Below are 13,474 nucleotides of genomic sequence, written 5' to 3'. Positions count from 1 at the left end.
TTAAATAGCGTGCAGAATCATGCCATAGCATCGGATTTTGCAAAAACAGCCAAAAACATGACAAAATTGAATGTCCAAAAATCGATAAAAAACAGCAAGGCTATAGTATGGCAAAAATGTCAAAATATGACCCGTCCAAAAAACTGCTAAAAACTACTTTAAATGACATTAAATAGCGTGCCGAAACACGCCATAGCAAAAGATTTTGCAAAAACAGCCAAAAACGTAACAAAATTGCATGTCCAAAAATCGACCAAAACAGCAAGGCTATAGTATGGCAAAGATGTCAAAATATGACCCGTCAAAACAAATGCTAAAAACTACTTTAAATGACTTTAAATAGCGTGCCGAAACACGCCATAGCATCGGATTTTTCAAAAATGGCCAAAAATATAACAAAAATGCATGTCCAAAAATCGACCAAAAGAGCAAGGCTATAGTATGGCAAAATGTCAAAATATGACCCGTCCAAAAAAGTGCTAAAAACTACTTTAAACTACATTAAATAGCATGCAGAATCATGCCATAGCAATGGATTTTGCAAAAACGGCCAAAAACATCACAAAATTGAATGTCCAAAAATCGACCAAAACAGCAAGGCTATAGTATGGCAAAATGGCAAATAATGACCCATCCAAAAAACTGCTGAAAACTACTTTAATCCACTTTAAATAGCGTGCCGAAACACGCCATAGCAAAGGATTTTGCAGAAACAGCCAAAAACGTAACAAAATTGCATGTCCAAAAATCGACCAAAACAGCAAGGCTATAGTATGGCAAAAATGTCAAAATATGACCCGTCCAAAATAGTGCTAAAAACTACTTTAAACTACATTAAATAGCATGCAGAATCATGCCATAGCATTGGATTTTGCAAAAACAGCCAAAAACATAACAAAATTGAATGTCCAAAAATCGATAAAAAACAGCAAGGCTATAGTATGGCAAAAATGTCAAAATATGACCCGTCCAAAAAAGTGCTAAAAACTACTTTAAATGACATTAAATAGCGTGCCGAAACACGCCATAGCAAAAGATTTTGCAAAAACAGCCAAAAACATCTCAAAATTGCATGTTAAAAAATCGACCAAAGAAGCAAGGCTATAGTATGGCAAAGATGTCAAAATATGACCCGTCAAAACAAATGCTAAAAACTACTTTAAATGACTTTAAATAGCGTGCCGAAACACGCCATAGCATCGGATTTTTCAAAAATGGCCAAAAATATAACAAAAATGCATGTCCAAAAATCGACCAAAAGAGCAAGGCTATAGTATGGCAAAATGTCAAAATATGACCCGTCCAAAAAAGTGCTAAAAACTACTTTAAACTACATTAAATAGCATGCAGAATCATGCCATAGCAATGGATTTTGCAAAAACGGCCAAAAACATCACAAAATTAAATGTCCAAAAATCGACCAAAACAGCAAGGCTATAGTATGGCAAAATGGCAAATAATGACCCATCCAAAAAACTGCTGAAAACTACTTTAATCCACTTTAAATAGCGTGCCGAAACACGCCATAGCAAAGGATTTTGCAGAAACAGCCAAAAACGTAACAAAATTGCATGTCCAAAAATCGACCAAAACAGCAAGGCTATAGTATGGCAAAAATGTCAAAATATGACCCGTCCAAAATAGTGCTAAAAACTACTTTAAACTACATTAAATAGCATGCAGAATCATGCCATAGCATTGGATTTTGCAAAAACAGCCAAAAACATAACAAAATTGAATGTCCAAAAATCGATAAAAAACAGCAAGGCTATAGTATGGCAAAAATGTCAAAATATGACCCGTCCAAAAAAGTGCTAAAAACTACTTTAAATGACATTAAATAGCGTGCCGAAACACGCCATAGCAAAAGATTTTGCAAAAACAGCCAAAAACATCTCAAAATTGCATGTTAAAAAATCGACCAAAGAAGCAAGGCTATAGTATGGCAAAAATGTCAAAATATGACCCGTCCAAAAAAGTGCTAAAAACTACTTTAAATGACATTAAATAGCGTGCCGAAACACGCCATAGCGATGGATTTTGCAAAAACGGCCAAAAACATCACAAAATTGAATGTCCAAAAATCGACCAAAACAGCAAGGCTATAGTATGGCAAAATGGCAAATAATGACCCATCCAAAAAACTGCTGAAAACTACTTTAATCCACTTTAAATAGCGTGCCGAAACACGCCATAGCAAAGGATTTTGCAGAAACGCCCAAAAACGTAACAAAATTGAATGTCCAAAAATCGACCAAAAGAGCAAGGCTATAGTATGGCAAAATGTCAAAATATGACCCGTCCAAAAAAGTGCTGAAAACTACTTTAATCCACTTTAAATAGCGTGCCGAAACACGCCACAGCAAAGGATTTTGCAGAAACGCCCAAAAACGTAACAAAATTGAATGTCCAAAAATCGACCAAAACAGCAAGGCTATAGTATGGCAAAAATGTCAAAATATGACCCGTCCAAAAAACTGCTGAAAACTACTTTAAACCACATAAAATAGCATGCAGAATCATGCCATAGCATTGGATTTTGCAAAAGCAATAAAAACATAGCAAAATTGCATGTCCAAAAGTTGACCAAAAAAGCAAGGCTATAGTATGGCAAAAATGTCAAAATATGACCCGTCCAAAATAGTGCTAAAAACTACTTTAAACTACATTAAATAGCGTGCAGAATCATGCCATAGCATCGGATTTTGCAAAACAATAAAAACATAACAAAATTGAATGTCCAAAAATCGACCAAAACAGCAAGGCTATAGTATGGCAAAAATGTCAAAATATGACCCGTCCAAAAAAGTGCTAAAAACTACTTTAAACTACATTAAATAGCATGCAGAATCATGCCATAGCAATGGATTTTGCAAAAACGGCCAAAAACATCACAAAATTGAATGTCCAAAAATCGACCAAAACAGCAAGGCTATAGTATGGCAAAAATGTTAAAATATGACCCGTCCAAAAAAGTGATAAAAACTACTTTAAATGACATTAAATAGCGTGCCGAAACACGCCATAGCAAAAGATTTTGCAAAAACAGCCAAAAACATCACGAAATTGCATGTTGAAAAATCAACTTAAAAAAGCAAGGCTATAGTATGGCAAAAATGTCAAAATATGACCCATCCAAAAAACTGCTGAAAACTACTTTAAACCACATAAAATAGCGTGCAGAATCATGCCATAGCATCGGATTTTGCAAAAACTGCCAAAAACATAACAAAATTGCATGTCCAAAAATCGACCAAAAAAGCAAGGCTATAGTATGGCAAAAATGTCAAAATATGACCCGTCCAAAAAACTGCTGAAAACTACTTAAATCCACTTTAAATAGCGTGCCAAAACACGCCATAGCAAAGGATTTTGCAGAAACGCCCAAAAACATAACAAAATTGAATGTCCAAAGATTGACTTAATAAAGCAAGGCTATAGTATGGCAAAATGGCAAATAATGACCCGTCCAAAAAACTGCTGAAAACTACTTTAATCCACTTTAAATAGCGTGCCGAAACACGCCATAGCAAAGGATTTTGCAGAAACGCCCAAAAACGTAACAAAATTGAATGTCCAAAAATCGACCAAAAGAGCAAGGCTATAGTATGGCAAAATGTCAAAATATGACCCGTCCAAAAAAGTGCTGAAAACTACTTTAATCCACTTTAAATAGCGTGCCGAAACACGCCATCGCAAAGGATTTTGCAGAAACAGCCAAAAACATCTCAAAATTGCATGTTAAAAAATCGACCAAAGAAGCAAGGCTATAGTATGGCAAAAATGTCAAAATATGACCCGTCCAAAAAACTGCTGAAAACTACTTTAAACCACATAAAATAGCATGCAGAATCATGCCATAGCATTGGATTTTGCAAAAGCAGCCAAAAACATAGCAAAATTGCATGTCCAAAAGTTGACCAAAAAAGCAAGGCTATAGTATGGCAAAAATGTCAAAATATGACCCGTCCAAAATAGTGCTAAAAACTACTTTAAACTACATTAAATAGCGTGCAGAATCATGCCATAGCATCGGATTTTGCAAAAACAGCCAAAAACATAACAAAATTGAATGTCCAAAAATCGACCAAAACAGCAAGGCTATAGTATGGCAAAAATGTCAAAATATGACCCGTCCAAAAAACTGCTAAAAACTACTTTAAACTACATTAAATAGCATGCAGAATCATGCCATAGCAATGGATTTTGCAAAAACGGCCAAAAACATCACAAAATTGAATGTCCAAAAATCGACCAAAACAGCAAGGCTATAGTATGGCAAAAATGTCAAAATATGACCCGTCCAAAAAAGTGATAAAAACTACTTTAAATGACATTAAATAGCGTGCCGAAACACGCCATAGCAAAAGATTTTGCAAAAACAGCCAAAAACATCACGAAATTGCATGTTGAAAAATCAACTTAAAAAAGCAAGGCTATAGTATGGCAAAAATGTCAAAATATGACCCATCCAAAAAACTGCTGAAAACTACTTTAAACCACATAAAATAGCGTGCAGAATCATGCCATAGCATCGGATTTTGCAAAAACTGCCAAAAACATAACAAAATTGCATGTCCAAAAATCGACCAAAAAAGCAAGGCTATAGTATGGCAAAAATGTCAAAATATGACCCGTCCAAAAAAGTGCTGAAAACTACTTAAATCCACTTTAAATAGCGTGCCAAAACACGCCATAGCAAAGGATTTTGCAGAAACGCCCAAAAACATAACAAAATTGAATGTCCAAAAATCGATCAAAACAGCAAGGCTATAGTATGGCAAAAATGTCAAAATATGACCCGTCCAAAAAAGTGCTAAAAACTACTTTTAATGACATTAAATAGCGTGCCGAAACATGCCATAGCAAAAGATTTTGCAAAAACAGCCAAAAACGTAACAAAATTGCATGTCCAAAAATCGACCAAAACAGCAAGGCTATAGTATGGCAAAAATGTCAAAATATGACCCGTCCAAAAAACTGCTAAAAACTACTTTAAACTACATTAAATAGCATGCAGAATCATGCCATAGCAATGGATTTTGCAAAAACGGCCAAAAACATCACAAAATTGAATGTCCAAAAATCGACCAAAACAGCAAGGCTATAGTATGGCAAAATGGCAAATAATGACCCGTCCAAAAAACTGCTGAAAACTACTTTAATCCACTTTAAATAGCGTGCCGAAACACGCCATAGCAAAGGATTTTGCAAAAACAGCCAAAAACATCACAAAATTGCATGTCCAAAAATCGACCAAAACAGCAAGGCTATAGTATGGCAAAAATGTCAAAATATGACCCGTCCAAAATAGTGCTAAAAACTACTTTAAACTACATTAAATAGCGTGCAGAATCATGCCATAGCATCGGATTTTGCAAAAACAGCCAAAAACATAACAAAATTGAATGTCCAAAAATCGACCAAAACAGCAAGGCTATAGTATGGCAAAATGGCAAATAATGACCCGTCCAAAAAACTGCTGAAAACTACTTTAATCCACTTTAAATAGCGTGCCGAAACACGCCATAGCAAAGGATTTTGCAGAAACAGCCAAAAACGTAACAAAATTGCATGTCCAAAAATCGACCAAAACAGCAAGGCTATAGTATGGCAAAAATGTCAAAATATGACCCGTCCAAAAAAGTGCTAAAAACTACTTTAAATGACATTAAATAGCGTGCCGAAACACGCCATAGCAAAAGATTTTGCAAAAACAGCCAAAAACATCACGAAATTGCATGTTGAAAAATCAACTTAAAAAAGCAAGGCTATAGTATGGCAAAAATGTCAAAATATGACCCATCCAAAAAACTGCTGAAAACTACTTTAAACCACATAAAATAGCGTGCAGAATCATGCCATAGCATCGGATTTTGCAAAAACAGCCAAAAACATAACAAAATTGCATGTCCAAAAATCGACCAAAACAGCAAGGCTATAGTATGGCAAAAATGTCAAAATATGACCCGTCCAAAAAAGTGCTGAAAACTACTTTAAACGACATTAAATAGCGTGCCAAAACATGCCATAGCAAAAGATTTTGCAAAAACAGCCAAAAACGTAACAAAATTGCATGTCCAAAAATCGACCAAAACAGCAAGGCTATAGTATGGCAAAAATGTCAAAATATGACCCGTCCAAAAAACTGCTAAAAACTACTTTAAACTACATTAAATAGCATGCAGAATCATGCCATAGCAATGGATTTTGCAAAAACGGCCAAAAACATCACAAAATTGAATGTCCAAAAATCGACCAAAACAGCAAGGCTATAGTATGGCAAAATGGCAAATAATGACCCGTCCAAAAAACTGCTGAAAACTACTTTAATCCACTTTAAATAGCGTGCCGAAACACGCCATAGCAAAGGATTTTGCAGAAACAGCCAAAAACGTAACAAAATTGCATGTCCAAAAATCGACCAAAACAGCAAGGCTATAGTATGGCAAAAATGTCAAAATATGACCCGTCCAAAAAAGTGCTAAAAACTACTTTAAATGACATTAAATAGCGTGCCGAAACACGCCATAGCAAAAGATTTTGCAAAAACAGCCAAAAACATCACGAAATTGCATGTTGAAAAATCAACTTAAAAAAGCAAGGCTATAGTATGGCAAAAATGTCAAAATATGACCCATCCAAAAAACTGCTGAAAACTACTTTAAACTACATAAAATAGCGTGCAGAATCATGCCATAGCATCGGATTTTGCAAAAACAGCCAAAAACATAACAAAATTGAATGTCCAAAAATCGATCAAAACAGCAAGGCTATAGTATGGCAAAAATGTCAAAATATGACCCGTCCAAAAAAGTGATAAAAACTACTTTAAATGACATTAAATAGCGTGCAGAATCATACCATAGCAAAAGATTTTGCAAAAACAGCCAAAAACATCACGAAATTGCATGTTGAAAAATCAACTTAAAAAAGCAAGGCTATAGTATGGCAAAAATGTCAAAATATGACCCGTCCAAAAAACTGCTAAAAACTACTTTAAACTACATTAAATAACATGCAGAATCATGCCATAGCAATGGATTTTGCAAAAACGGCCAAAAACATCACAAAATTGAATGTCCAAAAATCGACCAAAACAGCAAGGCTATAGTATGGCAAAAATGTCAAAATATGACCCGTCCAAAAAAGTGCTGAAAACTACTTTAAATGACATTAAATAGCGTGCCGAAACACGCCATAGCAAAAGATTTTGCAAAAACAGCCAAAAACGTAACAAAATTGCATGTCCAAAAATCGACCAAAACAGCAAGGCTATAGTATGGCAAAAATGTCAAAATATGACCCGTCAAAAAAAGTGCTAAAAACTACTTTAAATGACATTAAATAGCGTGCAGAAACACGCCATAGCATCGGATTTTTCAAAAATGGCCAAAAATATAACAAAATTGAATGTCCAAAAATCGACCAAAAGAGCAAGGCTATAGTATGGCAAAAATGTCAAAATATGACCCGTCCAAAAAAGTGATAAAAACTACTTTAAATGACATTAAATAGCGTGCAGAATCATACCATAGCAAAAGATTTTGCAAAAACAGCCAAAAACATCACGAAATTGCATGTTGAAAAATCAACTTAAAAAAGCAAGGCTATAGTATGGCAAAAATGTCAAAATATGACCCGTCCAAAAAACTGCTGAAAACTACTTAAATCCACTTTAAATAGCGTGCCAAAACACGCCATAGCAAAGGATTTTGCAGTAACGCCCAAACACATAACAAAATTGCATGTCCAAAAATCGACCAAAAAAGCAAGGCTATAGTATGGCAAAAATGTAAAAATATGACCCGTCCAAAAAACTGCTGAAAACTACTTTAAACCACATAAAATAGCGTGCAGAATCATGCCATAGCATCGGATTTTGCAAAAACAGCCAAAAACATAACAAAATTGCATGTCCAAAAATCGACCAAAACAGCAAGGCTATAGTATGGCAAAATGGCAAATAATGACCCGTCCAAAAAACTGCTGAAAATACTTTAATCCACTTTAAATAGCGTGCCGAAACACGCCATAGCAAAGGATTTTGCAGAAACAGCCAAAAACGTAACAAAATTGCATGTCCAAAAATCGACCAAAACAGCAAGGCTATAGTATGGCAAAAATGTCAAAATATGACCCGTCCAAAATAGTGCTAAAAACTACTTTAAACTACATTAAATAGCGTGCAGAATCATACCATAGCATCGGATTTTGCAAAAACAGCCAAAAACGTAACAAAATTGCATGTCCAAAAATCGACCAAAACAGCAAGGCTATAGCATGGCAAAAATGTCAAAATATGACCCGTCCAAAAAAGTGCTAAAAACTACTTTAAACTACATTAAATAGCATGCAGAATCATGCCATAGCAATGGATTTTGCAAAAACGGCCAAAAACATCACAAAATTGAATGTCCAAAAATCGACCAAAAGAGCAAGGCTATAGTATGGCAAAATGTCAAAATATGACCCGTCCAAAAAAGTGCTGAAAACTACTTTAATCCACTTTAAATAGCGTGCCGAAACACGCCATTGCAAAGGATTTTGCAAAAACAGCCAAAAACATCTCAAAATTGCATGTTAAAAAATCGACCAAAGAAGCAAGGCTATAGTATGGCAAAAATGTCAAAATATGACCCGTCCAAAAAACTGCTGAAAACTACTTTAAACCACATAAAATAGCATGCAGAATCATGCCATAACATTGGATTTTGCAAAAGCAGCCAAAAACATAGCAAAATTGCATGTCCAAAAGTTGACCAAAAAAGCAAGGCTATAGTATGGCAAAAATGTCGAAATATGACCCGTCCAAAATAGTGCTAAAAACTACTTTAAACTGCATTAAATAGCATGCAGAATCATGCCATAGCAATGGATTTTGCAAAAACAGCCAAAAACATCACAAAATTGAATGTCCAAAAATCGACCAAAACAGCAAGGCTATAGTATGGCAAAAATGTCAAAATATGACCCGTCCAAAAAAGTGCTAAAAACTACTTTAAATGACATTAAATAGCGTGCCGAAACACGCCATAGCAAAAGATTTTGCAAAAACAGCCAAAAACGTAACAAAATTGCATGTCCAAAAATTGACCAAAACAGCAAGGCTATAGTATGGCAAAAATGTCAAAATATGACCAAATCAAAAAAGTGCTAAAAACTACTTTAAATGACATTAAATAGCGTGCCGAAACACGCCATAGCATCGGATTTTTCAAAAATGGCCAAAAATATAACAAAATTGAATGTCCAAAAATCGACCAAAAGAGCAAGGCTATAGTATGGCAAAAATGTCAAAATATGACCCGTCCAAAAAAGTGATAAAAACTACTTTAAATGACATTAAATAGCGTGCAGAATCATACCATAGCAAAAGATTTTGCAAAAACAGCCAAAAACATCACGAAATTGCATGTTGAAAAATCAACTTAAAAAAGCAAGGCTATAGTATGGCAAAAATGTCAAAATATGACCCGTCCAAAAAACTGCTGAAAACTACTTAAATCCACTTTAAATAGCGTGCCAAAACACGCCATAGCAAAGGATTTTGCAGTAACGCCCAAAAACATAACAAAATTGCATGTCCAAAAATCGACCAAAAAAGCAAGGCTATAGTATGGCAAAAATGTCAAAATATGACCCGTCCAAAAAACTGCTGAAAACTACTTTAAACCACATAAAATAGCGTGCAGAATCATGCCATAGCATCGGATTTTGCAAAAACAGCCAAAAAGATAACAAAATTGAATGTCCAAAAATCGATCAAAACAGCAAGGCTATAGTATGGCAAAAATGTCAAAATATGACCCGTCCAAAAAAGTGCTAAAAACTACTTTAAATGACATTAAATAGCGTGCCGAAACACGCCATAGCAAAAGATTTTGCAAAAACAGCCAAAAACATCACGAAATTGCATGTTGAAAAATCAACTTAAAAAAGCAAGGCTATAGTATGGCAAAAATGTCAAAATATGACCCATCCAAAAAACTGCTGAAAACTACTTTAAACCACATAAAATAGCGTGCAGAATCATACCATAGCATTGGATTTTGCAAAAACAGCCAAAAACATAACAAAATTGAATGTCCAAAAATCGATCAAAACAGCAAGGCTATAGTATGGCAAAAATGTCAAAATATGACCCGTCCAAAAAAGTGCTAAAAACTACTTTAAATGACATTAAATAGCGTGCCAAAACACGCCATAGCAAAAGATTTTGCAGTAACGCCCAAAAACATAACAAAATTGCATGTCCAAAAATCGACCAAAAAAGCAAGGCTATAGTATGGCAAAAATGTCAAAATATGACCCGTCCAAAAAACTGCTGAAAACTACTTTAAACCACATAAAATAGCGTGCAGAATCATGCCATAGCATCGGATTTTGCAAAAACAGCCAAAAACATCACGAAATTGCATGTTGAAAAATCAACTTAAAAAAGCAAGGCTATAGTATGGCAAAAATGTCAAAATATGACCCATCCAAAAAACTGCTGAAAACTACTTTAAACCACATAAAATAGCGTGCAGAATCATGCCATAGCATCGGATTTTGCAAAAACAGCCAAAAACATAACAAAATTGAATGTCCAAAAATCGATCAAAACAGCAAGGCTATAGTATGGCAAAAATGTCAAAATATGACCCGTCCAAAAAAGTGCTAAAAACTACTTTAAATGACATTAAATAGCGTGCCAAAACACGCCATAGCAAAAGATTTTGCAAAAACAGCCAAAAACGTAACAAAATTGCATGTCCAAAAATCGACCAAAACAGCAAGGCTATAGTATGGCAAAAATGTCAAAATATGACCCGTCCAAAAAAGTGCTAAAAACTACTTTAAACTACATTAAATAGCATGCAGAATCATGCCATAGCAATGGATTTTGCAAAAGCATTAAAACATCCACAAAATTGAATGTCAAAAATCGACCAAAACAGCAAGGCTATAGTATGGCAAAATGGCAAATAATGACCCGTCCAAAAAACTGCTGAAAATACTTTAATCCACTTTAAATAGCGTGCCGAAACACGCCATAGCAAAGGATTTTGCAGAAACAATAAAAGCGTAACAAAATTGCATGTCCAAAAATCGACCAAAACAGCAAGGCTATAGTATGGCAAAAATGTCAAAATATGACCCGTCCAAAATAGTGCTAAAAACTACTTTAAACTACATTAAATAGCGTGCAGAATCATGCCATAGCATCGGATTTTGCAAAAACAGCCAAAAACGTAACAAAATTGAATGTCCAAAAATCGACCAAAACAGCAAGGCTATAGTATGGCAAAATGTCAAAATATGACCCGTCCAAAAAAGTGCTAAAAACTACTTTAAATGACATTAAATAGCATGCAGAATCATGCCATAGCAATGGATTTTGCAAAAACGGCCAAAAACATCACAAAATTGAATGTCCAAAAATCGACCAAAACAGCAAGGCTATAGTATGGCAAAAATGTCAAAATATGACCCGTCCAAAAAAGTGCTAAAAACTACTTTAAATGACATTAAATAGCGTGCCGAAACACGCCATAGCATCGGATTTTTCAAAAATGGCCAAAAATATAACAAATTGAATGTCCAAAAATCGACCAAAAGAGCAAGGCTATAGTATGGCAAAAATGTCAAAATATGACCGATCCAAAAACTGCTAGAAACTACTTTAAATGACATTAAATAGCATGCAGAATCATACCATAGCAAAAGATTTTGCAAAAACAGCCAAAAACATCACGAAATTGCATGTTGAAAAATCAACTTAAAAAAGCAAGGCTATAGTATGGCAAAAATGTCAAAATATGACCCGTCCAAAAAACTGCTAAAAACTACTTTAAACTACATTAAATAGCATGCAGAATCATGCCATAGCAATGGATTTTGCAAAAACAGCCAAAAACATCACAAAATTGAATGTCCAAAAATCGACCAAAACAGCAAGGCTATAGTATGGCAAAAATGTCAAAATATGACCCGTCCAAAAAAGTGCTAAAAACTACTTTAAATGACATTAAATAGCGTGCCGAAACACGCCATAGCAAAAGATTTTGCAAAAACAGCCAAAAACGTAACAAAATTGCATGTCCAAAAATTGACCAAAACAGCAAGGCTATAGTATGGCAAAAATGTCAAAATATGACCCGTCAAAAAAAAGTGCTAAAACTACTTTAAATGACATTAAATAAGCGTGCGAAACACACCATAACATTGGATTTTGCAAAAATGGCCAAAAATATAACAAAATTGAATGTCCAAAAATCGACCAAAAGAGCAAGGCTATAGTATGGCAAAAATGTCAAAATATGACCCGTCCAAAAAAGTGCTAAAAACTACTTTAAATGACATTAAATAGCATGCAGAATCATGCCATAGCAATGGATTTTGCAAAAACGGCCAAAAACATCACAAAATTGAATGTCCAAAAATCGACCAAAACAGCAAGGCTATAGTATGGCAAAAATGTCAAAATATGACCCGTCCAAAAAAGTGCTAAAAACTACTTTAAATGACATTAAATAGCGTGCCGAAACACGCCATAGCAAAAGATTTTGCAAAAACAGCCAAAAACGTAACAAAATTGCATGTCCAAAAATTGACCAAAACAGCAAGGCTATAGTATGGCAAAAATGTCAAAATATGACCGATCAAAAAAGTGCTAAAAACTACTTTAAATGACATTAAATAAGCGTGCGAAACACACCATAGCATCGGATTTTTCAAAATGGCCAAAAATATAACAAAATTGAATGTCAAAAATCGACCAAAAGAGCAAGGCTATAGTATGGCAAAATGTCAAAATATGACCCGTCCAAAAAAGTGCTAAAAACTACTTTAAATGACATTAAATAGCATGCAGAATCATGCCATAGCAATGGATTTTGCAAAAACGGCCAAAAACATCACAAAATTGAATGTCCAAAAATCGACCAAAACAGCAAGGCTATAGTATGGCAAAAATGTCAAAATATGACCCGTCCAAAAAAGTGCTAAAAACTACTTTAAATGACATTAAATAGCGTGCCGAAACACGCCATAGCATCGGATTTTTCAAAAATGGCCAAAAATATAACAAAATTGAATGTCCAAAAATCGACCAAAAGAGCAAGGCTATAGTATGGCAAAAATGTCAAAATATGACCCGTCCAAAAAACTGCTAGAAACTACTTTAAATGACATTAAATAGCATGCAGAATCATACCATAGCAAAAGATTTTGCAAAAACAGCCAAAAACATCACGAAATTGCATGTTGAAAAATCAACTTAAAAAAGCAAGGCTATAGTATGGCAAAAATGTCAAAATATGACCCGTCCAAAAAACTGCTAAAAACTACTTTAAACTACATTAAATAGCATGCAGAATCATGCCATAGCAATGGATTTTGCAAAAACAATAAAAACATCACAAAATTGAATGTCCAAAAATCGACCAAAACAGCAAGGCTATAGTATGGCAAAAATGTCAAAATATGA

The 13,474-nt window shown here is 34.5% G+C and overlaps 1 protein-coding gene across 13 annotated transcripts in view; it reads left to right on the top strand.

Annotated features, from left to right (window-relative positions):
* auts2a (activator of transcription and developmental regulator AUTS2 a) overlaps positions 1-13,474 on the top strand; it is a 449,370-nt gene that overhangs the window by 417,579 nt on the left and 18,317 nt on the right. The gene's annotated exons all lie outside the window — the stretch shown is intronic.

Source organism: Plectropomus leopardus, chromosome 15, assembly GCF_026936395.1.
Source record: "Plectropomus leopardus strain MGB_pleo_1.0 chromosome 15, ASM2693639v1, whole genome shotgun sequence".
Lineage (NCBI taxonomy): Eukaryota > Metazoa > Chordata > Actinopteri > Perciformes > Serranidae > Plectropomus > Plectropomus leopardus.
This window is presented reverse-complemented; position numbering and strand designations above follow the sequence as displayed.